Source organism: Nothobranchius furzeri, chromosome 1 (genome assembly GCF_043380555.1).
Source record: "Nothobranchius furzeri strain GRZ-AD chromosome 1, NfurGRZ-RIMD1, whole genome shotgun sequence".
In the NCBI taxonomy this organism is placed as follows: Eukaryota; Metazoa; Chordata; class Actinopteri; order Cyprinodontiformes; family Nothobranchiidae; genus Nothobranchius; species Nothobranchius furzeri.
In genome coordinates, this window is record NC_091741.1 from 54,824,890 (window position 1) to 54,847,759 (window position 22,870).

At 42.7% G+C, this 22,870-nt stretch overlaps 1 long non-coding RNA gene across 1 annotated transcript; it reads right to left on the reverse strand.

The window, feature by feature from the left end:
- Positions 1–18,808: 18,808 nt before the first annotated feature.
- LOC139070808 (uncharacterized) lies at positions 18,809–20,511 on the reverse strand. Its single transcript, XR_011521259.1, has 3 exons — positions 19,369–20,511; positions 19,224–19,293; positions 18,809–19,136 (listed from the first exon to the last, which is right to left on the reverse strand). It is a non-coding gene; the product is annotated as an uncharacterized lncRNA (long non-coding RNA).
- Positions 20,512–22,870: the final 2,359 nt, after the last annotated feature.

Sequence of the window (22,870 nt, forward strand, 5' to 3'; positions counted from 1 at the left end):
CAAAAAGGGTGGGTACTCTGAACTAATGTTTGGCCCATAGGCACAAACAACAGTCAGGACCCGTTTCCCGACCCGAAGGCGCAGGGAAGCTACCCTCTCGTCCCCGGGGTAAACCCCAACACATAGGCAGAGAGTCTTGGGGCTAACAGAAAGCCAACCCCAGCCCTCCGCCTCTCACCCAGAGCAACTCCAGCAAAGGAGAGTGTCCAACCCCTCTCAAGGACTTCGGTTCCAGAGCCAATGCTATGTGTAGAGGTGAGTCCGACTATATCTAGCCGGTACCGCTCAACCTCTGCCACAAGCTCCTGCTCCTTCCCCGCCAGTGAGGTGACGTTCCATGTCCCAAAAACCAGTTTTCTTGTCCGGGGATCGGACCGCCAAGGCTCCCGCCTTGGTCTGCCACCCGATCCACATTGCACCGGACCCTTCATGTTCCTCCTGCGGGTGGTGGGTCCACCGTTGGATGAGCCCATGTATCCGGTTCGGGCTGGGCCTGGCCAGGCCCCATGGGCGAAAGCCCGGCCACCAGGCGCTCGCTCACGGGCCCTAACCCCAGACCTGGCTCCAGGGTGGGACCCTCTGACTCTTTGAATTTACCTTCATGAAAGATGCTGTGAACCGTTCTTTGTCTCACCCTTCACCTAAGACCAATTTGTCATGGGAGATCCTACCAGGGGCACAAAGTGCCCCAGACAACATAGCTCCTAGGATCATTAAGGCACTCAAACTCCTCCACCACGACAAGGTGACGGTTCAAGGAGGAGGACGGTTCTCGACCGGAAAAGGGTGGCTTGCCAACTCTGGGTCGGGGGAGAGGTCCTACCTCAAGTGGAGGAGTTTAAGTATCTCTGGGTCTTGTTCACGAGTGAGGGTAGGAGGGATCGGGAGATCGACAGGCAGATTGGTTCAGCATCTGCAGTGATGCGGACGCTGAGCCGATCTGTCGTGGTGAAGAGGGAGCTGAGCCAGAAAGCCAGGCTCCTGATTTACCGGTCGATCTATGCCCCAATCCTCACCTATGGTCATGAGCTTTGGGTAATGACCGAAAGAACGAGATCGCGGATACAAGCGGCCGAAATGAGATTCCTCCATAGGGTGGCCAGGCTCAGCCTTAGAGACAGGGTGAGGAGCTCGGACATTCGGGAGGGACTCGGAGTAGAACCGCTGCTCCTCCGGATCGAAAGGAGCCAGTTGAGGTGGTTTAGGCATCTGGTCAGGATGCCTCCTGGACGCCTCCCCGGGGAGATGTTTCGGGCATGTCCTGCCGGCAGGAGGCCCCCGGGTTCACCCAGGACACGTTGGAGAGGTTACATCTCCAATCTGGTCCCAGAACGCCTTGGGGTCCTGCCGGAGGCGCTGGTGGAGAAGGCCGGGGAGACGACGGTCTGGAGCTCCCTAGTTGGGATGCTGCCCCGCGACCCGGACCCAGATAAGTGAAGGAAGGTGATAACAACGACAAGTTACCTGCCTAAAACAAGTCATTTAAAGTGGCTCTACTCAGAGCCCCGCCTGGAAATCTTAGCTTCACAGCCTATAGCAGCCTGAGCAGGGGGTTGATGGGCATGGCCAGCTACAGCTTGTTTTCTTTAAGTGACAGAGACATGAAACGGCTCATTCTAAAAGGTATTCCAAATGTTGAGAATGAAACTGATGTTGGTTTTCGTAAGAAGGATTTTGTGTAAAAAACTTCATGAACATGTTTTGTAACAACCATAGCACAATTATAATTTTAGAAAAAAAAAACTTGACTTACTTGACCATTTTAAGCATCTCAATCAAAGTAATGTTTTTTCCACATAAATCCCTTTATTCTTTTTATATGTCAATGTCCTGCCTCCCTGCATACTTGTTCTATTTAATTGTTATAACACAGAATTTTGATAGAAAAAAAATGGAAAAAATAAAATCGAAGTATGAAAAAGAACAAGAAAAAAGATGTAACAGAATTTCTTGAGACCCTACAGATAATATCAGCTCATTTCAGTAAGATATATTCAGAGGTATACTTTTGTCAAAATGTTAATGAGGAAGGTTTTTTAGTAACAAGCTGGGTTTACATCAGTTAATCACCATTTGGCTGAATCAGACCATCTAAACTTCAGATTGCAGTTAGCTCATCAATAAAGTAGTTGTGTGACCCCAATGGAGGCAACGTTAGCCGGTGCCATCACGTTGCTTGTCACATTGATCACCAACACCTCAGATGTGTTCAGGCCTCTGGCTGTTGTGGATGCTACGCCTGTCTGAGGTGGTTATTGGAACCAGCTTCCTTTATCCCTTCACATCCAGACTGAAGGCGTTTAAGTCCTTGGCTCTTTCTGTCACTGATCCATCTTCCAGTCTAAAGAGCACCATACCAGAGCATCACTGTTTTGTTTCTTTTAGACATTTTAGTTATAACAAAATTAAAATTCAAGCTTCAGAAATAGCTATCACTAAGCTGTTCATATCTGGTGCTTCCTGAAGTGTTTCTTACTTTGCTGAATGATGTAATGAGGTTGGGAAAATCTTTCTTGACCCATTTATTGACCCCCTTTGATAGCTTAACCCACAGAAAACCAAAGCAATTTATATCATTTTGTATGATAGCTAATCTGGTGTGGCAATTTTATGAAGAAAAACAAGGAACTGTATTGCTTTTTTGTTTATTCTTAACTTCAAAATAATGTTTCTCTTATTGGTTCTCTTCATTGTCAGCAAAAGTTTAAGTGATGGACCTGTTGTCCGTGAACCCGACAACTGTGTGCTGACGGTCGGATGTCTTGGCAACAATGTGCGTGGAAATGTGTTGGGAGCTGTCCGAGAGGTGATGGTGAGTCCGAGAAGATACGTAGTGCGTTCTGCAAGTTTTTATCTGGTTTCCCCAGAATGTCAGTAGAACTCAGCTGCTATGATTTTCAAGTTAAAAATAAACCAAGAAGGCTAGCATCTGCCTAGTTTTTCATCATAAAAACACCACACTGTGTTAGTTAGCATATTAAATGTTTAGGGTTGGGTTGGTGCCTTATGTAAGGAATTATTGCACTTACACATTATTGTTGGCACGGTCAGGGTTTAGTCGGGCTGGGTGGCATGAGTTCGGTCTCGAACGGGCAGTGTAGTGTTCACACATAAATCTGAGGGACTTCTCGGGAATGTGGAAATCCCAGAGTTTGTGAGCGGTGTTTATTGCGCGCAGGAAAGTCAGTGGTGTCCTCCATAATAAGGTAATTAAAGGCGGGCATGAGCTGGGTTGCTTTTGAAGACTTTGACCACAACCAGCAGGCAAGGAAGGTTAAGTGTCTTGCCCAAAGACACAACAGCAGCATTCACTGGTCAGAGCCAGAATCGAACCTGCAACCTTCAGATTACTGGTCAACCCGCTATACCTCCTGAGCTACTGCTGTTAAATTTACTATTTAAAATCAAAACAGAAAAAAAACTTTTGATAACATAAAAACATTTAATAGTTAAAAAATGCTTGTAGAAAATTGTTTGAGGTAAAAAAAAATCTGTTGCTTACACATCATGTTAGTATGTTTGAAAAAAAAATTATTATTTAAATGAGAAATCAAAGCCTAATTATTTTTTTCCAATTTGAAAAGCTACTTAATGAAGATAACCGATTGGTGCAGCAACAAAAATTACACAATTAGTTTCATATGGTTTGAACACATGCCCATAACTCAACCTGCTGAGGCCAAGCCTCTCGCCCTGAGGTAATTTGATGATACATGTAATTATCCTCCCCATCTAATGGAGACATGTGATTTACAACACACACACACACACACACACACACACACACACACACACACACTTCTTCCTTCCTTCCTTACTCCGATGTTTCTGATTGCCTGGGAAGCAACAGGTATCACACACGTGTAGAAAGTAATCCAATCCTGACAGTACCGATGATTATGCTCAGTGGTGATGATAACACACGCGAGATGAATGTTTCAACCCTCCATCGCTCAGTCGCCACGCGACACAAGCCGAGCTGCAGAAATGGAACTAGGGGATAATTTGCCTTCCAGCAGCAGGAGTGAGTAATGATCAGAGTGACCCACCTGTTCCAGACTCGCAGACCTTTTCCAGACACATTTACAAACATCAACAGATGCACATGCATGTCTCCCACTAGCTTGGCAACATGCCCAAAAGCCATGGAGAAGATTAAACGTAGTATCAGGTTTGTAACTGAACTAAAAGGGCGAGTCAGTCTGTTTCGATGTTGTTTGAATTGTTTTGACCCGAGTGCATGGATGGACAAATCTAGAAATTATATAAATAAATAAAGGGTTTGAGATAGATAATTAGAATGAAAAGGTGCAGAAAGGTGGCATTTCTAAATGCAAACAAGGTGTTAAACAAAATAATAAGCTTAACCCTAACCCTATGGTATTCATTATTAAGACAGCATTATCACAAATATGACCTGAATAATAATAACTAAGATTAAATGTAATATTTAGTCAGTTTGTGTTTGTTTTTGACTATTTGCCTCTCGTCTACCCTCCAATCAAGACTTGATTTAGAAATGCCCCAACCTAAAAAAAAAAAAATCCCCTTGCGAGTTGACAGTGCAACTTACATTAACCACTGAAAACATCAAGCCTCTCTGCATTTTCCTCAGTCATCGTTTTCCTCCCTAATCCTAGCTAAACTCATTTCATCTGTCACAGCTGGGCACTGCAGGTAGCTGATTTGCATAGATTGTTCAGAAATGGTAATTGAATGGGTTGCTTTCAGGAATCATGTTTGGAAATTGTTTGTTGTGGGTATTGCTCCATTCACGGCCCCATTACGGGGCCCAAGTTGCAGTGACGCCACTGCTCCTCTTAGAACTTGGTATGACTGGAGGCAGAAAGTTTTTAAATAGGATCCCCACAATGACAATTATCACCCAGCAATTCTCTTTCTTGTGAACGAGGTCCAATTAATTGCATTTACAGACTCGGGAATGAAGTATGACAAATGCTTTAAGTCAACAACCCCCATCCTAATTTGCATGGTAATGAATACATTTCTCTAGTAATTTGAAATTATCCCATGAGTTTATTTTATTTTATTATTATTATTATTATTATTATTATTATTATTATTATTATTATTATTATTATTATTATTTTGTAGTTTTTGGCCTCAGAGTTAGTTGGACACAAAATTAAGGGATGGAAAAGATAAGCATGAAGAAAAGCTTTAATAGAGGCAGTGTGTATAGATTTCCTCCTGGTTCAAACCGGTCTGACTCAGTCTAAAGCCTGACACTATACTGATGAGGATAGTTTTACAATAATAACTATATTTGCAGCCTCTCCCTGGGCTGCCACCTTACCGTGGTGGAAGGGTTTGAGTGTGTCAATGATCCTATAGGAGCTAAGTTGTCTGAGGCTGTCTGCCTCTGGTAGGGTCACCCATGGCAAACAGGCCCTAGGTGAGGGATCAGACAAAGAGCAGCCTGAAGACCTCTTTTGATGAATTATATAAATGGAAACCATGTTCCCTCGCCCGGACATGGGTCACCGGGGCCCTCCTCTGGTGCCAGGCCTGGAGGCGGGGCACATTGGCGAGCACCCGGGGCCGGGAGTTCAACCATGGAGCCCGGCTGGGCACAGCCCGAAGAGGAAATGTGGGTTCCCCTTCCCATGGGCTCACCACTCGTGGGAGGAGGTAAAGGGGTCCGGTGTAGTGTGTGACGGGTGGTGGTCGAGGGCGGGGACCTTGGCGGTCTGATCCTCTGCTACAGAAGCTGGCTCTTGGTGCATGGAAGGTCACCTCTCTGGTAGGGAAGGAGCCTGAGTTTGTGTGTGAGGTTGAGAGGTTCCGACTAGATATAGTCGAGACTCACCTCAATGCATGGCTCTGGCTCTGGAACCAGTTTCCTTGAGAGGGGTTGGACTTTCTACCACTCTGGAGTTGCACCCACTGAGAGGTGCCACATGTACATTGGGGTTTACTCCAGTGAATGAGAGGGTAGCCTCCCTCTGCCTACGTGTGGGGGGACGGGTTCTTACTGTGGTCTGTGCTTATGTACCAAACTACAGTTCAGACTACCCACCCATTTTGCAGATCTTGGAGGGGGTGCTGGAAAGTGCTCCTTCCGGTGACTCCCTAGTTCTGCTGGGGGACTTTAACGCTCACGTGGGCAACGACTGTGAGACCTGGAGAGGTGTGGTTGGGAAGAACGGCCCCCCAATCTGAATTTGAGTGGTGTTTTGTTATTGGACTTCTGTGCCAGTCATGGATAGTCCATAATGAACACCATGTTCAGACATAACGGTGTCCATATGTGCTCTTGGTACCAGGATACCTTAGGCCGCAGCTCGATGATCAACTTTGTCGTCGTTTCATCTGACCTGCGGCCGCATGTCTTGGACACTCGGGTGAAGAGAGTGGCGGAGCTGTCAACTGACCACTACCTGGTGGTGAGTTGGCTCAGATGGTGGGGGAGGATGACGGTCAGACCAGACACGCCCAAACGTATCGCAAGGGTCTGCTGGGAACGTCTGGCATAGTCTCCTGTCAGAAGGAACTTCAATTCCCACCTCCGACACAACTTCCAAAAAGTTCTGGGGGAGGCGGGGGACATTGCGTTTGAATGGACCCTGTTCTGTGCCTCCATTGTTGAGGCGGCCGACCGGAGCTGTGGTCGCAGGATCGTCAGTGCCTGTCGTGGTGGCAACCCCCGAACCCTGTTACTGTCAAGATGAAGAAAGAGTCCTATCAGGTCTTTTTGGCCTGTGGGGCTCCAGAGGCAGCTGACGGGTACCGGAAGTCCAAGCGGAACGCGGCTCAGGTGGTCGCCAAGGCAAAAGCCCGGGCATGGGAGGAGTTCGGTGAGACCAAGGAAGCAAGACTTCGGTACGGCTTCGAGGAGATTCCGGTCCACCATCCAGTGCCTGGGGGGGGGGGGGCGGCGGCAGTGCGCTACCTACACTATCTATAGTGGGGATGGTGTGCTGCTGACCTCTACTCAGGACGATGTGGATCGGTGGGCAGAATACTTCGAAGACCTCCTTAATCCCACCGACACGTCTTCCAGTGAGGAAGCAGAGTCTGGGGACTTAAGGTTGGCCTCTCAAATCTCTGGTGCTGAGGTCACTGAGGTGGTTAAAAAGCTCCTCTGTGGAAGAGTTTAAGTATCTTGGGGTCTTGTTCACGAGTGAGGAAAAACTGGAGCGTGAGATCGATAGGCGGATTGGTGCTGCATCTGCAGTGATGCAGGCATTGTACCGGTCTGTCGTGGTGAAGAGAGAGCTGAGTCAGAAGGCGAAGATCTGGATTTACCGGTCGATCTACGTTCCTACCCTCACCTATGGTCATGAGCTTTGGGTAATAACCGAAAGAATGAGATAGCGGATACAAGCGGCCAAAATAAGTTTTCTCCGAAGAGTGGCTGGGCTGTCCCTTAGAGATAGGGTGAGAAGCTCAGCCATCCGGGAGGGGCTCGGAGTAGACCCGCTGCTCCTCCACATCGAGAGGAGCCAGTTAAGGTGGCTCGGCCATCTGGTCAGGATGCCTCCTGGACACCTCCCTGGTGAGGTTTTCCGGTCACGTCCAATGGGGAGGAGGCCTAAAGGTAGACCCAGGACACGGTGGAGGGATTATGTCTCTCACCTGGCCAGGGAACACCTTTGGATTCTCCCGGAGGAGCTGGCCCAAGTGGCTGGGGAGAGGGAAGTCTGGGCCTCTCACCTTAGGCTACTGCCCCCGCTACCAGACTCCGGATAAGCGGATGAAAATGGATGGATGGATGGATGGCACTATATTTGAAAGATTGTCTGTACATACATTCTGTTTGATTGCTATGTATATAGAGCTATTTTGTGTTGTGCTTCATGTGTTTGACACTTTTTCATGTGTCTTTTCACTTTATTACACATAACTCAGTTTATGGACTTACGTGTTTAGATGTCTTTGCATGAATTAAATACGTGAATATACAGTATATCGACATGCAGTGAAAATGTTGTCAATAGCCCACTTAGAAAAACTGATGTGTCAAATACTCATTTTCCCCACTGCGTTTGAACATCTTCCTTGTTCTCAGACTGGCTAACAGCAACACGACTCTACCACTGACTCTACAATGTTGATGGTTTTATCTCCCCAAAAAACACAAGCCTGAAGGAGTTCTGCCATGTTGTGGAGTTGCTAACGCTAACTGTTAGCTTCTGCTAGTCGAAACAACAAAAACCTTCCCTGTCACAAGTCAAGATGTTTGACTTCACGAACGTTAAGTGAAAGTGTGACATAGATCTGCCCGGCGTGTCAAATTTTAGTGTTTCACCATGTATTTTCTATCAGAAGCTAATGCAGGAGATAGGTGTAGCAGGCTACCATCATTTTCACCCTGCATGAAAAACTCACAAGAGTGACCAATTATAATCAGAAATGATAATTTAAAAAAGGCTTTTCAGTGGAGTATCACTTTATAAAACAGTAAAGTAACCCTTTAAAATACAGTACAAGTTTTGTGAACCCAACTATTGCTGGTGAACATATACAAACACTTCTGTCAACAGTTATCAGTTGGGTTCAAGAACCGAAAGAAGTCCAGTTGCCTTCATTTGAACCCTTTCAGTTATCAGTTTTCAATTAATTATTTAATTAATTGTTTTATTTATTTATTTATTTATTTATTTATTTATTTTTACTATTAAAGCAAAAAATTCCATTGGCAATAATTTTTAAAACATTTTAACATCAGAAGTTCTTGTGAAGACAACCTATCTGATGCTCAGGACCCATAATGGGGACAGAATCCTCCGTTCAAGGGTATCAGTGACACATGTTCCTGTATGTGATACCCGTTTGGCTTAATTGATATAAAGGAATTTGATCATGTCAATAAAATCAAACTAATCTCAACATAACTAATATGTTGAAATAACTAGTAGAGGTAAACCACATTTCAAAAAACCAAATAGCATTTCCTGTCTGGATGGTCTATTTTAGAAATGACTGCTTCACTCTGCATACCAATGCACCCATCGGTGCTGCCGCCTGCACACATTCTGCCTGCTGCTTGTTTATTTTCTGCCCTTTCGTCAGCCCAACATCCACCTGTAGACTTCCAGGTACAAGTCATAAACATTGCTTAATGGCATGTAGAAAAGCCAGAGTGATAGGACCAGAGCAGGGAAAACAAATTCAAACTGAATACTATAAAATAAAATCTACAAACACACACCGTTGCCTTAGTGAAACATCTTTATCAAAAGAAACCCTGAAGTTTCCAAAAGTGTGTCAAAAACATCATCTCTAATTTGGTGAAAAATGAAATCATTTGACTCCACCGCCCACTTGATGGACTGCTACAGCCAAACTGACATCTAAAAGTCATTCAGTTCCTCATGGAATTTAAAGGATTTTTAGTTGAAAAGAAATGTTATTCAGGACTTGTCACACAACTTCACTGATGTTTTGTCAAACATCTTTTTAGTGTACTTCTCCATCAATCCTCCATCTTCTTTCCACCTTACATTTTTCCAACATTGCTATCTTCCCACAACCCCAACTGTTCCCTCCTCAAGAGAAATCCCCTCAGATCATTTCCATCTGTTGCCCTCAACAGTGGCCTTCAGCATTCTAATACCCTCACTTCAGTCTGTTCTCTCCCTGAAGTCTCTTGGCCTCCTCTTTGCACCCTTTCATATTTCTATCGAACCCATAGCTCCCTTTCCACTCGCAGATGTCAACCTGAGCATCACATCCAAACTAGACCTGATTCCATTTGCAGTCTACTTGGCTTGTTCATATTTTACACCATCTTTTGTTCCCCTCACCTCAAACCTGTGTCTGAAGAATACAGGAGATGCGTGAAGGGCAGGAATTAGTACTCCCAAGGAAACACACAAATTGACAGGCTTGAATCCTCAGGGCAGCTTTATGGATTCTCTGCACAGCGTTGGGCAAGAGGCTTATGCAGCCGAGCGAGACCAGCCACTAGAATGCTAAATATAAAAAGAGATCCAGGGATATGTGTCTGTGCTATCCAACAATCTCAGGTGGCTAGAATAGCAATATACAGTAAACTCGAGGGATAAAAGCATACTGGAGGAATTGGCAGCTTGGCGGGGATTTCTTGTTTATGTTGTAATGATTGGGGGAATGTGTAGAGAAGCTTGCAGGTGTAAGCATTTTCCTGTGATTTCTTCTATTGGTGCACAATAAATCCTAAGCTTGCCAAGTCCTAACCTAAATGGTTTGATAAATGTAAATGGACTGCTAAGCAGTCATGCTGTTGAGAGCAGCACAAACACGGCCTGCCCCCAGGTGACTAAATAAAAATCTGCTTTGATCCAAAGGGCAAGCAATGCCACGGACTTGGTGCATGTTATCAGATGTAATGAGAGGAGGCACAGAGGAGCACGAGGGAGCTGCTCCATAATCTACTCCGGCATTCACAGTACCTTTCTAGCTCAGTCTATAATACCTTCAAATGGGTTTCAATGCCCAGGCTCAAAGCTAGCCAAAGAGCTCTTGAGACAAGGTCCGATGAAAGGTGCCCAACTGCAAGAGTGTTCTGCTGCACACAAAAAACACACACACACACACACACACACACACACACACACACACACACACACACACACACACACACACACACACACGCACACACACACGCACGCACGCACGCACAAACAATGAGATAAACCATGTGTCTGGCAGGGAAGTGATTAGAGAAAGTTGAGCTGGTGAATGATGCAGCTGGTATATCAGCTCATAGAACTCGTCCAGCAGATTATTATTTTTTTTTACCTCTAATCCACACATAGAGCTCTGGCTTCTCATTGGAGAATGTGAGACACGAGTGAAAAAACAATCAAGTGTGTGGAGTCACAACTGTTGCATCCAACATCTCGGAAAGGCCAGCAGAATGAACATGTACTCTCTTCCTAGTGCACCATCAAACTTTTTTATAGCTCGACACTAGGGTTGCACGATATTAGGAAAACCTGCGATATTCGATAACAGTGCTTAATATTGCGATATCGATATTACTCACGATAAATGAACAAATACTAAAGTATGCAGTATTGATGTCGTCTGGCGTGTGTCGTCTGCTCTGGGTTCAAAGCAAACAAAAACTAATGCATGAATTCCATTACAACATAACATTTTTATTGCAAAAATTTGCAGCTGTACCTGCTACTGTATTAGCAGCAAAACAACAAACTGCATGCATGCAGTTTCTCAGTGACTTTAAAACATCACCTCCACCATAAAACTTTTTCTGATGCTCCAAATACAGAAAAACATCCCTTACCAGGGTTTTTTGAATAAATAAATAAATAAATAAATCAGAAAATACGTTTAAATGTTAAATAATAGTTAACATCACTTAAACTGCTGCAATAATATAAATGTTTACCTGGTGATGTATTTGTCTGTTTTATTTTGTAGGGAAAAAAACACGAACACATTGTACCTGAGTCTATGTTATTATCTTATCAGGGCTATTCAGTAAGAATAAGAACAGCAATAAACGCTGAAAATGCCTCACCATTACAGACATTAATATCACCAAGAGCTGAAATATGAACTATTATACTTTGGAGTTACTTTCATGCATGATTTCTAATATATTTGGAGAACACATTGCAGAGGAGGGGTGCATATTGCCCCCTGCCTTCCATGCCACATTCATGAACTATTCTTTTTATACTGGGATTTTTGGATGAAATCTGGAATACTAAATCCGTCATTTCAGACCACCTAGTACATTAAATGCTGTCTATTACTCTTTTATTAGCATAAAACCTGTTATGTTAAAATGAAAAAGAAAACTAATAAAAATGATATACATAAATATAAAAAATATGCCCAAATTTGTGTTTGCTAACGTCAAGTAGCTGTGGGGCTGTCTTGATTTTGGTTGTCTGTAAAAGTTAATGAGTTGGAGTTGGTCATCCAGTGAAGACATTTGGACAGTTCCATCAAAGTCTGAGTGGTTAATCAGATAATAAATGATCAGTGTGTTTACATTGGCATCAGGAAGCCAAACTATTGGATGGCAAGGCAGCTTTAGATCTATAGCACATTTCCTACACAGGCAATTCAATATGCTTTTTATTAGCGAGAAAAGCATGAACATTAAAATAATGTGACAACCATTGTGCAAATCCTGTTTGGACCCTGTCTACTTCACTCCCACCAGCATTTGTCAACTATTGTTTTCCTAAAAACTGAGAATGCCGACCGACGCATGTTGCCCCCTACTATACTTTATGTAACATTTGTTTGTTGGTTACATGGGGGAACTAGGTTTGTTTTATTGTTTGCTAGGTTCAGTGTTAACATTAATTAGCTTGGCTTATGGTTATCTTTTGGCATTTTTCCACGCAAAGTTTTAGTCTGTACATTTACTACTTGAAATTATCAAAAGTAAGAGGCTGACCAGTAGATTTTACTCCAAGGTTGGTTGTGCTATTGCCTTTTTCTTGCAACATTTGCTCTGCATTTTCCAGATGCTAACATTACATGTGTACCTAACTGGGTGTTTGCACCATATAAAATCTAATTCAATGCTTTTAGAACTTTAATAGAAATTGTCACCCAAGAATTGGATTAATTGGGGAAACACTGACTGGAATATGAGGTTTGAAATTCCAGAGTACACAGCATCCTTGTCTTTAAAAATGCTCTTCCTCCTGAATACAATGATAGACCTGTGTTGCTGTAATAAAATATACAATGAAACTGTTCGGAGAGATCAGATAATGGGGTTGCTTTTATTGATTTATATATTTCCCACAATAAAGCACACGTTCAGTAATAAATGGGTGACTCTACATCACTCCATTTAACCCATTTTTGGAGGAAGCAACCAAACTGTACTTGCAATACGGAGACAGAGTAACGCCTCTCTGTTCCCACATTAATGCTGCTCTATTATGCAGCTCGGTGTAGAAACACGGAACTTCGATGCCTTGCCTGTTCTCTCATCATGAGCCTTAAGGCATAAAATGATTGTGATATCTGGACCAACCCTGCTTGAATGTCAATCATCCATCCATAATAAACTTCCAGTCAACTTCACGGCCTCTGTGAGGTGATGTGTCGAGTAGGGCTGCACAATATATCGAAAAATTATCATCATCGCGATAACAGGACGTGCGATAGGCCCATCGCAAAGCACGTCAAAAATGGCGATAAATGTTTGGTTCAAACATTTCCATCCGTGTCATACATCAACTTTTTGTAAACCAGCTCTGTTTTTTACGCGGAAGTATTATTTGACCAATCAAATGTAGCCCTTCTGATATGCGGCCAATCAGATGGGTCCGTTCACGTAATACGCCCACCCCCTACTTATCCTTTTGGAAAGCAACACTCGAACTGAGTTAGCGGCGCCGTTCCCTTGTTCGTCATGCTGGCTCAGAGCAACGAACGCACTTTGTGCTGAGGTTTCTGGAATCAGCGCTGCTTTCAAACATGAATGTGAGTCCGCTCGGTGTCGTTAAGCAGCTGATAATAACCGGGCTGACTCCAACACATGCCGGTGAACCAACCCACCTACCTCTATGTCGCTAATGTTCCACCGGGTGGTGATGTTAGCCCCAGACTCCGGTTAGCTTGCAGCTAAAAGGCTACAGCACTCTCCTCCCAGTCCCACCCTGCTAAAGAGGGCCTGGAAAGTTCCCCCACACATCAAAGTGATTTTTCATTTATGAGCTTTTATAACCTTGTTAATCAGGATAGTTGATTTGCTGCTGCACATAAACTGTCAGTCAAAAGCTCTGCCAGCCGGTTATCTTAAAGCTTCACAAATTAAAGGTATGGCGGGGGATGCTTCTGAGTTTCAAGAAAGAACTGCCGTCTCCACGTAAAAAAAATGCACAAGAGAGAACGCCCAGTTACCCTTGTGCACGCTCTGTTTACAAGCAGTTTCCAGCCTTGCAGTTAACATTTTCTAGCACTAATCTGAAATGAATTTCTACAAACAGCATGCCAAACTTTAGCTTACCTGTTGAGCATAAAATGGACGACAGAGGCGTATGTGGGGAGCCCAACCTTCACTTTGCATAGGAAGTGAAAACTACCCAGCAACAAGCATGTGCGACAACCGTCTTGCGTGAGTGGTTCACAAGAATGATTGACAGTTATGCAGACCAATGGTTTAGATGATCCACCGGAAGAAAAGATCCTCTGCTTTGCCTTTAATATTTATTTTAGCATAAATCTTTCAACATTCAAATGTATATTCTACACAGGTTGGAAGCCATATCATAGCTTATTTACTGTGCGAGGTAACAAAGTTGACAGTAAGACCCGTTTTGCAACACTTAGCTTGAAATGCCAAGAGCTAGACTATTTTAAGGGATTATAATTCAGTTGATTTATTTATTAGTCATTTAGATAAAAAGAAATTTGGAAAGCCTTTGATACAACACAAATTCCCAAGCCCAGGCATGCAACCCTGAAACTTAACTTCACAATGTGGATATGCAGAAGGTTGTCGCCCACTTTTCGTTCCATCAACAGTTGCTGGTAAACAGTTAAAATGACAAGGCTGAATTTGCATGGGCACCAGTTATTCTCCATCTGTAGGTGGACAGCTGATAAGATTCTTCCACCTCCCTTGGCCCTCTGAGTGTGTCTGCATGGGTTATTTGAATGTGTGCAACCATTGGTGTACCTGTGCTGGTGGGTGCACATAGCCTACACATCTGACAGCATACTTGTGTACTGGATTTGAGAGCCTGTGTTTGTCTGTTTGCGCATCAGTTTGGCTTTGAGCCAGCTTGTCAGACTGTGGATGTCTTCTAGGTGTGAAAAGGGACAGTCTCAAAGCTGACAGCTCACGGAAGAAGCCGTTTGAGGGGCAAATATTGTCGAGGTGTAAAGCTTCATGCTGGGAAAGGGAAGTGAAAGAATGGAACTGTCAGGTATTTCTCTTATTACCCATCTTTCTTTTAATGCCCTTCACAGTTTCTTCTCCAGTTTCCTTAGTCATTTTCTGCACGGCAGCTTGCTCGTCTAGAATTAGTTACAGTGCATGTGCGGCCTCTCCGGCCTTGTCTTGTTGTAATTGCACACGAGGAAATTCTGACAGGTACACAGGACACCTAATCATTTGATTCAGTCTTAACAGCATGAAATAAATTTGAGTGCAGCTGCGTGAGGGGTTCTGAAGTTGCTAAGATTGTCCAAAAATGAATGGCCGCCAGTCTGCAAGGATATGTTACAGACAAAATATTTGTGCCATGGCCCAAATTTTTGAGAAGGATTGTGCATAATTTTTTTTGTTTTGCCAAGAAAGACTTGGCCATAATCATTCTTCACATTGACTTTTTTTTTTTTTGCTACAAGCTTTGAAATTATTGCCTCCTTGAAGAAACATGAAGCAGAGGTGGTTCTGGACCAACGTTGGGGTGTGTGTGTGTGTGTGGGGGTGGGGGGGTGGGGGGGGTGGGGGGGCAGGCTTGGCCAGCTGCTCTGTTGTAGAGGCACATTCATAAGAAAAAAAAACCTAAAAAAAATGCCTTTAATTCCATTGCTTGATTCTTTTCTAAACACGGCATGGTAAAGATTTATTTATACCCTTTAAGCTGGCAAGTTTCTGCTAGCGCTATAGCCTTGCTCGGAGCAACATCGGTGGTTCTCTGAGAAAGGCTGTAGCGTTAGCAGAAACTTGTCAGCTTAAAGGCTATGAATAAATCTTTACTACGCCATGTTTAGAAAAGAACCAAGCAATGGAATTTGACAGATTACACAGAACACACGTACAAAAGAGGCCTCTAAGTATTTCAAATGGTAGTGTACAAAATTTCAACAACAACAATTCTGCTGAAGCTAAAGCTGTAAATGCAATGGCTTTTCAAAGGTTCAATATATATGTATTTTGCAGAAAAAAATCCTTTGGTATTTTTGCTATTTATGAAACACGAAACAGTATGTCTCTCAGCATCTCTTTTCAACTTAAAATAATTGCAGTGAATTGTTTTTTCTTTAATAAATACAAAGGACTCATAGACTTGCTAAAGATGTAGATTTAATCAAAAAGGGATATAATTAAAAAGATACTATGCAAAGTTTTCATATTTCTACATCATTTTCTTAAGCTAGCATATTCTAAAATGACCCTTTACAGGGTTAATGAAATGTCACTCTGACCCCTACCACCCTCTGTGGTCAGAATACCGCACTTGCAACTTCAGAGTTGCCGATTTGGTCCGTGTTGGACATAGTAATGTGTAGCTGACCAAGTGCTGCAGTCTGCTTCCATCACGTTTCCTGCATGTTTTAGATCACAAACACAGCTGATTTGTTTGATTTAGTGATGAATCACTCCTGTAGACACTAATGAAGGCTGAGGAGACATTTCAGCTGTTAGATTAAGGTGTTAAAAAGTCGAAGGCACAGCAAGGAGCTAAGTTTATCTTTTGATTTCACTAACAGACAACAGTTGGTAAAAGCAAGCTAAAACTCCCTAGTATTTGTAATGACTCAAAAGGGCCAATGTTCACCATCGGAAATTGACACGGTAACCTTTCATACATGCCAGAGGTGCAAAGTCAAGGTTACACCAGCTGGAGGATCCAGACGCAAAGATCAACCTTTTGCTCAATTAGTGTTCTTCAACGCAGACATAAATAAACTGTCAAGGTCTCCCGCAAAAGCCTTCTCTCTCTGCCCAGACTGCTGGATTCCTCACTCTGACTAAAAGTGAATCCACACGAATCCTACAAGGTTTTACGACTTATAAGTTAAATAATCATATGTGATGAATGAACAAGATATTTAACCCTCCCACTGTCCTAACGGGTGGGATCCCGCGAGGAAAGTTGACCATTGAACAAGGTTGATGGTTTATCCCTTGGGTCCATGTGGCAGGGGTGAGGAGTGAACACCACCTCACCCCTGCCACATGGACCTCAAGGGATAAACCATCAATCCTGCTCAATGGTCAACTTTCCTTGCGGGGCTACCCATAAAGACAGTGGAAAAGTTAAATCAAATGTTTGAATAATCAGTGCTTAAATCGATGAATTTGAAATGAAAATTGTTCTTACAATGATCCATTTAAATCACAAATCACTATGTGTTTGATTTAACAAGTTAATCATTGTTTACACTCATACACATTACAATAACATTCATATTAAGGTTAAAAACATTTTTTGTATCTGAATGAAGGCGTGGCTTTCTGAGGGATGTTGGTACATACTCAAACGTGTCAAATTCTGATTGGCCAAACTTGGCCAAAAATCATAAAAAGTTGTTCAAGAAAACAAAAATTACTTCCCGAGTAATTCAGTTTCCAGCAAAGTTCCGAAACGGCCAATTCGGAACAAAGCATCCTTGAGACATCTCTTTTGACATACAGTCAAAAACCTGTTTGCACGCTGCAAGCTGACACAGCCAGACGGCTCCCTGAGAGCCACATCCACTTTGGGGCGCAAACAAGCATTCCAGCTACTGTTGTGGCCTGGAGACATCTCAAGATTGGACGGGTCGTATCGGAGTTTAATCTACGAAATCCCAGTGCCGTGAGGTCCACCCGACTTCTGACAATTTGGATCTGCTGGGGGTCTCCGCCAGGGTTTGTAGACACAACAGAATATGTCTGATGCTGTTTTATTAATAATCAACTCTCTAGTTTATAGCAGACAGACATTTCTTTTACACCCAGATTTCATCATTTCTTTCAGATACAAATATTCTGATAAACATCTAGCTTACATCACACCGCCTACACATCACATTCCATCACTGCATATCCACTCCATCACATTCATTATCCATATCTTGTCATATATAATCATTAGTTCAGAAAAGAATAGAATTCCTTTTTAACTATATACCTGACTGTCTGAATTAATACGAAGTGTGTTTATGGTCCCTGAACAGGTAAAAGTAACTATAATCTTCTGATTAAACTTCAAAGATCAATCAGATTGATATTTTATATTTATATGGAATCATCACCTTACTGGTCATAATTAATTTGCAGTCGTCACACTATAAAGTGTGACCTCTATATTTCCCTTTATGTAAATGTTTTTTTTTCACAAAAATTGAATCTTTTACTTTGTTCTAAAGTTAAATATCAATAAATGGCAAAAATGTATCATGCTTTAACTTCATAATGTACTCTGTTTTCCCATAATGTTTATTACGGTGTCTGTTTAAAGCTTCAATTGAGTTTTGTGGCAATGTAAACATTTTATTTATTAGCAGAAGTGGCACTTAGAGAAGTAAGGGTTGCAGACCCCCTGGTACTAAACATCTTGAAATGAGCCAATGGTGTTTATAAAGCTTGGTTTATGCTTAACGCATTTACTTTCCACTTGGTGATGCGGCTCGCGGATGGAACGTGCTTCACAACTTGCAGCGTTTATGGTTCATCCGGCTTGTCTCTGCGGTGAGCCAATATTCTCCCAAACTGAACGAGGCAGCATGGAGCTCTACGGTATGCATTCAACACTAAACCGTAGTAGAAGTAATAATTACTGTTGTTTACAAAATGGCATTCCAGCATTTTTAACAGCGTCCTCGTCTTTTCCGACAGTGCAAGCTATTTCTCTCCAAGAATTATTAACAACATGTTGATCACGGTGATCTTTTAGAGCTGAATCATACAAATGTCTGTATTTACGAACCTCTGCCATACTAGTTCTTGCCAGTCCGCCATGTTTTTCCGCGTCCGGCCGTCCGCGTGGTTAGAAAATTTCTTAGGTGCGCAGTGCGAAAAGTTTGGGCCGTGCGGAGGCGTGGTGGAGGGGCATGGTTGTTAAAATGATGCAATTTTGCTGCGCGGAGCCGTGCAAACCTCGAGGACGCGTCAAGCATAAACCAACCTTTAAAGGGGTCGTCAACCCCGCCTCAGAGTCCTTCTCCACCCACATATCAATTTTGAATATTGCAACAATGAAAATGAGACATTTTGGCAGCACAAAGAACTTGTCAAACACAATACATATTATAATTGTTGGCAGACAGGAGACAGAGCTGGATGGAGGTTCTCAGTCATCGAAGGATGGCTGAAGGCTTTCCAGAAACAGGAGATGTGGTGTTGTCTCTTCTCTCTCCATTTTTTTTCTTCTCTCTCTATTCTGCCAGATGAGCTGATAGGTTACAGGTGTGTGAGGACATACTCATGCTGTTATAACCAGATGACAGGAGTTATCAGGTGATCAGCCAGGCTAATGATGAGATGCAGAAAGAAAACAAATCCAGGACAGTGTACAATAATAACAACAAGGATAATAATAATCTGTGGTGTTGCTCACCTTATGTCATTTTATAGAATATTTATGCATGCCTGCCTCATGGTGTAGCGTCCATATTTTGCTGAGTGTCCTGCAATAATGCAGGTTATTAGTTAATTTACTTTTAATAGCAAAAACCAAAATATTTAATTTAAATGTTGTTTACCAGGTGAATCAGCTCACACGTCACCAAGGGTCACAGGGCCAGAATCAGCAGTCTCCTTCATGATGTCATGATGTAATCTAGCTCCAAGCTCCCAGCAGCATCACACGTGTAGCAATAAGCTATGAAACAAAAACATAGATGATGTTAAAACTCAAAGGCTGTAATGAAGATTAAATGATTAAAAACAGCACCTTCACTACACCGCAAGACTTCATGTTAGTCTGGACCATTTGTAGCCGCAACAATCAGTCTGACAGCAGATTACTTGGGTTCAATTAGCCTGAAAAATATTTTATATATAACATCACAGAGAGGTAGCTTCCAGAGATGATGAGAAACATATGGAAAGCAGAGCAAGGATGGAGCTACAGGTTTTTCTGTTCGATCAGGAGGCCCTGAGGTAAAACGGGATGTTAGTGTGAGTCTGGGAAGCTACTCCTCTCCAGTGGTGACCAGCCAGGCTGAGATGTTAGAAGAAAAAAAAAACAGAATACAGAGTACAATATTATTATTTAGAATGTTTTTACCTGGATCAGTTCATAGAGCTTGACAGCAGATTTATTGGGCAAATTTAGCCTGAAAAAAATATTATCACGTTGTTGTGGGAGTTTAGTAACTTAGATCATGTACAAAACAAACCGTCTAATATATGTGCTTTATAACATGGCTGGTAAGTGATCTGACTGCTCTCAGAGCTAACTCAGGGTCCAGAATCAGACATGTTCTAATGAGAACCGGACTCAGCACCAGTTCAGAACCGGGTCAGCTTTTTAGCAGAAGGAGGAGCTGCTCGTCTGTGTCCCTCCTGCTCTGCATCAGCGCTGATATTACTAACTGGCACAAAAACTTAACCCGAACCAGTCTGACATTATAACGCACACAACACTCGCTTCGAGCCTGCGGCAATGTCTAAATTACGTGAACCACGTCCACGTCTCTCTTACTTTGCATTTAAAAATATAGCAAATATAGCTGCAAAATTACATGTAGGGAATGATCTTTAGAAGCTGTTAAAAGTAATTATTTAGCTTACTCACCTCAAATTGGGCTCAAAATCTCCGATTTGATGAAGCAGCAGTCGGCGGGATCCGGCTAATTACTGGAACGGCTTGTACTAATTTGTGAAATGCTCTTCAAACCAGCATAACCCAGTTCACACTCCATCCCAGTTCAAACTCCATCAAGTTGGTGAAAGATGTAAAACATGTAAAAAACACTTTACTACAAAATCTAACAGCCAAGCTACTAGAACTGAACTATAATACTAGAAGCTTTGCTGGGACTCTGACACAATGCTAATGCTAACTACAGCACAACTCACTTGCAACTAATCCGAGCCTCGACTGCTACAAGGCTGGTTGAGAACACAGTGCTTTTATAACCTACAGCCACAGAACTGCTACGTAGTACTGTTCCTGGATATGTAGCATCGTTCTCGTAAGCCACTGGCTAAAACCGACTCAAAATAAATGTGCTCTATACTTTAGAGCTGAAGATGGCGCTAGACTGATGTTTTTGGACAGAATTTAGAGTTTTCTAAGAAAATGCATCAAAATGGAAAAATAATAACTACACATGTCTACAACACTATTAGACACTCATTTATACTAGTTATCAGCTAAAACAAGTTGATTTTGATGTGACTTGCTCTTTAAATGTGTTTACAGTTTGGAAGCATACGTTTTAATGAGACTAACTTTTCAAGTGGTAGCATATTTTTTGCAGTTCTGTTGAATATTGATCAATTCTTTTGTGTATTTCTCCACAATTATAGATTTTGTTTAGACACTGTTATAGTATTTTCATTTAAAATGTACTGGCTAGCAGCAAACTTCTTCCACGTTTCATTGAATCTCACCAATGTATTTCTAATAGAGGATCCAGACTTGGTCTAGTTAAACTCACCATTTGTTCCAAATTCAAGTCGATGTTGGCACATATGCCTCGGTTCCACTGGGTGGAATGGTATGGGCCACAGTGTGTCATTGTGGGCCGGTGTGGGTTGATGATTTCAGGACAGCATTTTTATGGTTGAACTCTCACTTCACTGTCCCGATCTGAACTTGAGATTGTTATCCACACCTTCATCTCCTTACGCTTAGACTACTGCAACTCGCTTTTAACTTGTCTGAGTAAAACCTCCCTGAACCGTCTGCAGGTGGTTCAGAATGCCTATGCTCGGCTTCTGACCAAGTCCTCCAAACACACCCACATCACCCCGCTTTGTCTCCAGCTTCACTGGCTGCTAGTCAACTTCAGGGTTAATTTCGAGATCCTGGTTCTGGTCTTTAGGGCCTCACGTGGACAAGCAACATCACATATTGGTGATCTTCTCAGTCCCTACACCCCCAGCAGGTCCCTAAGGTTCAGTGAGCAAAGCCTACTGGTTGTGCAGCACACCTAGCCTGGCCTGCCAGACTCGTCCTCTGTTTAATTCTGCACAGAAAAAGAGTCTGGTAACTCACAGGCAGAGAGGCACATGAGGGGCGGGACTAGGCAGCTCAAAAATAACCAATCAGAAAAAATACGGAAATGGCGACTGTACCACACAACTCTGTCGTTTTTATGCTGTATTAAAAACAGGTGTCTGGCAACGGTGCAAACATATTTGTTTTTATAATAAATGCTTTTAGCGCTTCTACTTATTGTGGTTTTAAAGAAATTCAAGTCATTTAGAACAGAGGAAAGAGCTGCAGCAAACTCTGCCGCTGTTTTCGTTGTTTATGAAAAGCTGAGCGTTGCTGTGTGTGACATCTGCAACACTGTTGTTTTTTTTAGCTGTAGTCAAAAATGGCGTCTGGCCGTTTCTTAAATAAAATAATCTGCTGCCACCTTTTTCAATCAGAAATGCATTTATATGGATTTAAAAACTTACATTTTCTTCATAAACATTAAAATATGTAAATGACCTTTATTTGATTCAATTCAAAAATACTATATATTAATCCCAGTGGAGGGAAAGTGATTGCTGTAGTAGCTCAGAATAATAATAATAATCAATTCGTCAAAGAGTTGTTGTATATTACAATGGCTGTTGGCAGGAAGGATCTCCAGTAGCGGTCAGTGTTGCAGCGAAACTGAAGAAGCCTCTGACTGAAGACACTCTTCCGTTGTCGGACAGTCTTGTGAAGAGAATGCTCAGGGTTGTCCATAATTTTCTTGATTCTCTGGAGAGTCCTTCTTTGCATTATCTCCTCCAGCGGTTCCACAGTCGTCCCCAGAACAGAACCAACCTTTTTTATTAGGCTGTTGAGCCTTTTCAGGTCCCTGCTTCTGATGCTACTACCCAAACAGAAGATGGCTGAAGAGATGACACTCTCAATAACAGACTTGTAGAAGATCTGCAGCATCTTGCTACAGACATTGAAGGACCTAAGCGTCCTCAAGAAGTGCAGTCTGCTGTGTCCCTTCTTGTAAACGGCTTCGCTGTTCTTTCTCCAGTCCAGTCTGTTGTCCAGGTGAACTCCAAAGTATTTGTATTCCTCAACCACCTCCACTTCTT